Source organism: Rutidosis leptorrhynchoides, chromosome 11, assembly GCF_046630445.1.
Source record: "Rutidosis leptorrhynchoides isolate AG116_Rl617_1_P2 chromosome 11, CSIRO_AGI_Rlap_v1, whole genome shotgun sequence".
In the NCBI taxonomy this organism is placed as follows: domain Eukaryota; kingdom Viridiplantae; phylum Streptophyta; class Magnoliopsida; order Asterales; family Asteraceae; genus Rutidosis; species Rutidosis leptorrhynchoides.
In genome coordinates, this window is record NC_092343.1 from 77,517,320 (window position 1) to 77,523,537 (window position 6,218).

General features: G+C 30.7%; 1 non-coding gene across 1 annotated transcript; it reads right to left on the bottom strand.

Annotated features, from left to right (window-relative positions):
- Window positions 1-4,928: 4,928 nt before the first annotated feature.
- LOC139879065 (small nucleolar RNA R71) lies at window positions 4,929-5,035 on the bottom strand. The gene has a single exon (XR_011769918.1). It is a non-coding gene; the product is annotated as a small nucleolar RNA R71 (small nucleolar RNA).
- Window positions 5,036-6,218: the final 1,183 nt, after the last annotated feature.

Here is a 6,218-nt window from a genome sequence, read left to right on the forward strand (position 1 = left end):
TGTTGTGACAGCTTCATTCGTACGCTTCACCTAATCGAATCGTTTTACCTATATTAGTCAATAATAATGATAAAACTCCATTCATCAACTCATATTTGTCATGAAAACATTTTTATTGTTAGCCATGACAACCTCACACAAATTTCGGGACGAAATTTCTTTAACGGGTAGGTACTGTAGTGACCCGAAAATTTCCAACCAAATTTAAATTTAATGTTTATATGTTTCCGGCACAATAAGCAAAGTCTGTAATGTTGAGTCTCGAAAATTTTGGAACTATGTTCATATATTTATTACCATTTGACTTCGACCATTCCCGACGATTCACGAACAATTAATTGAAAATAAATATGTATATATATAAGTGAATAAATAATAATTAGAGGTATTAAATAAAGTATTATATGATTTGATGTTTTGAATTAATAATTAAATTGTTAGTTAATATATATTTATATAAATATAATGTAATTCGAAAATAAATTGTTTTGAATTCATTTAGGAAACAATAATAACACTCGTTTATTATTCAAATGGTTATGTTAACTAACTTATATGATTTTAAAATAAACGGTGATTCAAAAATAAGATCTATAAGTTATAGGCTTATTAAAAGTATATTTAGGATCTACTTATTTAATTTTAACACTTTTTGTATTTTACCCATAAATGAGAGGGACAGTTAATGTAATTTTTATTTATTAAACTAATGACTGAATTTTATACCATAATGACCAAAATAAATAAATATAGTTAATTTAAAAATTTGGGATTTTTCTGAAAGACTTTTATCCGCCACTAATTCCCAACGGGATACGAAATAGTAGCCCGTGAAAACTGTCGGTAGAAACAACCAAATTAAATGGCTGCTAACTATTCTTAATTGATTACTTGATTGATTACTGTGTGCGTAGTATTAAGAATGATAAAGGTTAATGTTTTGTTTTCTTCTCATTAATTCTTATGGAGTATATATATAATTGATAATGCTAAAAACGAACATATATTTCATAGCATTATCCCTCAAGAAAGACAAGCTTTTAGTTGCAATTGTTCTATTTACAAGTGATATTCGTTTAAATAATAAAAGGTGCAGACAAAAGACAGATTCGACGAATTGAAGACGCAAACGACCAAAAAGCTCAAAAGTACAAAGTACAATCAAAGTGGTTCAAATTATTGATGAGAAACGTCTCAAAATTACAAGAGTACGAGTCGCAAAATGCAAAGTACAAGATATTAAATAGTACGCAAGGACGTTCGAAAATTCGGAACCGGGACCAAAGTCAACTCTCAACGCGCGACGCAATGGACTAAAAATTACAAGTCAACTATGCACATGAATATAATATAATATATAATTAATTCTTAAAATTATATATATTATATTATGTATTAAAACCGTCGGCAAACAAGAAAACAAAGTTATGTGAGCTGTCCCTAGACTCCATGCGATCGCATGGAAAATGCAAAGGAAATCCATGCGATTGCATAGCCAACTTTTTCTGGCCACATTCCTATAAAAGGCAGTCTTTTGCTCGAGTATCAATACCATCTATCTCTCTATCTCAACGTAATATATATATATATATATATATATATATATATATATATATATATATTATAATTTTAATTTTAATTTTAATAATAAGGGTATGTTAGCGAATGTTGTAAGGGTGTAAGTCGAAATTCTGTCCGTGTAACGCTACGCTATTTTTAATCATTGTAATTTATATTCAACCTTTTTAAATTAATGTCTCGTAGCTAAGTTATTATTATGCTTATTTAAATCGAAGTAATCATGATGTTGGGCTAAAATATTAAAGACGGGGTAATTGGGCTTTGTACCATAATTGGGGTTTGGACAAAAGAACGACACTTATGGAAATTAGACTATGGACTATTAATGGGCTTTATATTTGTTTAATTAAATGATAGTTTGTTAATTTAATATAAAGATTTACAATTGGACGTACCTATAAATAACCATATACACTCGATCGGACATGATGGGCGGGATATTTATAAGTACTAATAATCGTTCATTTAACCGGACACGGGAATGGATTAATAGTTAATGGACTTATTAAAACAGGGGTGAATTATATACAATGACACTTGGTGTAATTATAGTTTAAGTCCCCAATTAGTTGGAATATTTGACTTCGGATATAAGGATAATTTGACGAGGACACTCGCACTTTATATTTATGACTGATGGACTGTTATGGACAAAAACCAGACGGACATATTGAATAATCCAGGACAAAGGACAATTAACCCATGGTAATAAACTAAAATCAACACGTCAAACATCATGATTACGAAAGTTTAAATAAGCATAATTCCTTTATTTCATATTTAATTGCACTTTTAATTATCGCACTTTTATTTATCGTCATTTTATTTATCGCATTTTTATTTATCGCAATTTCATTATCGTTATTTACTTTATGCTTAAAATTAAGTTATATTTATTTTTAATATTTTACATTAGGTTTTAACTGCGACATAAGTTTTAAAATCGACAAACCGATCATTAAACGGTAAAAACCCCATTTTTATAATAATAATACTACTTATATATATATTTATATTTTTACAAATATAGTTTTTAAAAATATAGTTTTTAAAAATATAGCGTTAAACTTGGCTAAGATCCCTGTGGAACGAACCGGACTTACTAAAAACTACACTACTGTACGATTAGGTACACTGCCTATAAGTGTTGTAGCAAGGTTTAGGTATATCCACTCTATAAATAAATAAATAACTTGTGTAAAATTGTATCGTATTTAATAGTATTTTGTAGTAAATATATAACTATTTTGTATACACCTCGCATAACATCAAGTATTTTTTGGCGCCGCTGCCGGGGACTGCTTAAACGCCTGAAGCGGAACGCTATATATATATATATATATATATATATATATATATATATATATATATATATATATATATATATATATATATATATATAAAGATTCTTAGTTTACCTTTGTAAAAATACGCTTTTGTAAAAATACGTTTTAATTATTAAAAATATAAAAAGAAAAACAAAATTTATATATTTTTAAGAGTTTGTTAAATATATATATAAAATATTAAAGTTTCTTTATTTTAGTTTTTTTTAAGATATATAAGTTTTTATTTATTATACTTTATTTAATTATAAAAACAAAAAAAACAAAAAAAAAAAAATATAAGTACACGGCCCGAACTGTAGCAGCCCATATCCAGGCCTGGTACCATTATCCATGCGATCGCATGGAAAACCAACTAACACCTCATGCGATCGCATGAGGTGATTTGACAAGCCTGGTAACCTCAGCCGACAGTTTAGGGTTTAATTTAATTATAATTATTATTATTAACCCTAATTAGGGTTTATTAATTATTTAATTTCTAATATTAGTTTTAGTTTAGTTTTATTTAATTTGTATTATTTAGTTTTAATTAGTTTTATTAATATATAAAAATTAATACTTTTATAAATAAATAATATAAAAATAATATTTTTATAAAAATTGTACTTTTTACAACTTTAAGTTTATTTTTATATTTTGTATCTTTTTTTTGTTTTAGCGTAATATTTGTATTTTTCGTTTGTATTTAGTTTTAAGTCATAGTTTTTGCCATAGTTATTTTTATTTCTAGATTTTTAGGCTTTGCCGTAAAATCCCTTAAGTGCTTTTTCTTTAGACTAAGATTTAGGTGATTTAGAATTTTGTGACGCCGTTTTATAAATTTTAGTACCTTTTTAAGTAATTGCCGTTTTGGATATAGAATTCTTTTTAAGCTTTAATACTTTTAGACGTAACTTTTAATTTTTAGTTTTTGGACTTTTAAGTTTCGACGAGCTACGTTCTTTTTATTATTTTTCGACCTTTTTATTTTTTGACGTTTTTCGACGCGCTCTTTTTCTTTCTTATTTCACGACGCTCTAGTTTTTAGGATATAGAATTTTCTATTTCTTCTCTAAAATTTCTTTAAATTTCAACAAAAAAATCATTTTAAGTGGTTAAATTGATAGACATACAAAATTTTCTGGTTCGTAGTAATAGTTGGATTTGTTAGTGGCGAGTTGTGGGCTTTCGATTTAAAGGGTCCTGGCTACCTGCTGCATCTATTGGCTATTCGAAACGTGGGCAAAATCAGAAAAGTCTATTAATTTGATAACTTATATAATTTTTATCTTTTATAACTAATAGGATATTCAGTGAATGCACCGAGCAAAACGTTCACCACCTTTTATACGTTCACCACCTGTAACTCGATCAAGACATCTAGCCAATATTGTCACCGTTGATTTTTCTTTAGAATCGTCATCTAGTCGACCAAGTACTCCAATTCAAATTTTCGATAAACCATTTTTTGAACCCGACCTCACAATTGAGAATCCGGAGGATATTCAGGGACAATTCAGAGATCCTAAACCACTAATCTTTCCTACGGAACCACCAATCATTCAAACAGAGATTGTCGAGGAACAACCCATTAAATCAGAATCCTCTAGTGATTCAGATTCAACAAATTCAATCATGGAAAATCTGGAACCTCTAAGTATGGAAGACCGATTGAGAGCTAAACGCACTGGCCAAGGTCACGCAATTACTCAACCTGACATTAATGCGCCAGATTATGAAATCAAAGGACAAATCCTACACATGGTAATTAATCAATGCCAATTTAGTGGTGCACCGAAGGAAGATCCAAATGAACATCTTCATACCTTTAATAGGATCTGTACTCTATTTAAAATCCGAGAAGTTGAGGATGAACAGATCTATCTAATGTTATTTCCCATGACTTTAAAGGGGAAAGCCAAAGATTGGTTAGAATCGTTACCTGAAGGGGCGATTGATACATGGGATGTTTTAGTTGAAATTTTTTTTAAAGAATTCTTTCCGGCATCTAAAGCCGTGAGACTTCAAGGAGAAATTGTTACATTCACGCAAAAGCCAAATGAAACATTATATGAGGCATGGACAAGATTCGGAAAGTTGTTGAGAGGATGTCCTCAACACGGTTTAGACACTAATCAAATAATACAAATATTCTACCAAGGTATCGACGTTGCTACACGAAAAGACATCGACATAGCAGCCGGTGGTTCCATTATGAAGAAAACCGCAACTGAAGCTCACAAAATTATTGATAACACAGCCTCCCACTCACATGAGTGGCATCAGGAAAAAGATATTTTTCGTTCATCTAAAGCGGCTAGAGCCGATTCTAGCCATGACTTTGATTCCGTTTCCGCAAAAATAGATGCTTTCGAGAGACGAATGGAAAAGATGACTGAAGATATTCACGCAATACGAATCAGTTGTGAGCAATGCGGTGGACCACACTTAACGAAAGATTGTCACATTGAACAAATGATGGAACAACAAGAGAATGTTTCCTACATGAACCAAAGGCCGGGAAATAATTATCAAAATAATTATCAACCACCACGGCCAAACTTCAATAGAAATCAAAACATTCTTTACAATCCAAATGGACCAAACAATAATTCGTATAACCAACAAGGTCCGAATAACCAACCAACTCAAAATAACACTTTCAATCAACAAAGACCTGGTTTGTATAGACCACCACAACAAACCGAAGAGAAAAAGCCAAATCTAGAAGAAATGATGGCAAAGCTAATGGAATCTCAAACACAATTTATTACATCTCAAACGCAAACAAATGAGAGGTTTGATCAGTCATTAAGAACTCAACAAGCTTCCATTTTGAATCTAGAAAAACACATAGGTATTCTTGCTAGCATGATGAGTGAGAGGGAACAAGAAAAGCTACCGAGTAATACTGAAGTAAATCCTCGGAATGAGAATGTTAATATGGTTTCAACGAATTCTGAAAAACCAGCTCCAGAAGATTGGAAGGTTTTAGATGTGAGTAACAATGAAGAAGTTACAACACCACCACCACCACCCGAGTATGTAAAGCCAGTGGTGACACCATACAGACCACCCATCCCGTTTCCAAGAAAAGGAGTTGAGTATGAGCAAGTAATAGGTAATAAAGTTTGTGATACCTCTGGAAAGAAGAAGAAGAATAAGAAAGTGCAAGAAACAAAAACCGTAAAAGTAAACCCGGTGAAGACAGTTCCACCAAAACCTCCACCCAGGTTGGGTGATCCGGTTAAATTTATTGTTCCTTGTCTACTTAGTGATTGTGTCATGTATGATGCACTAGCAGATTTA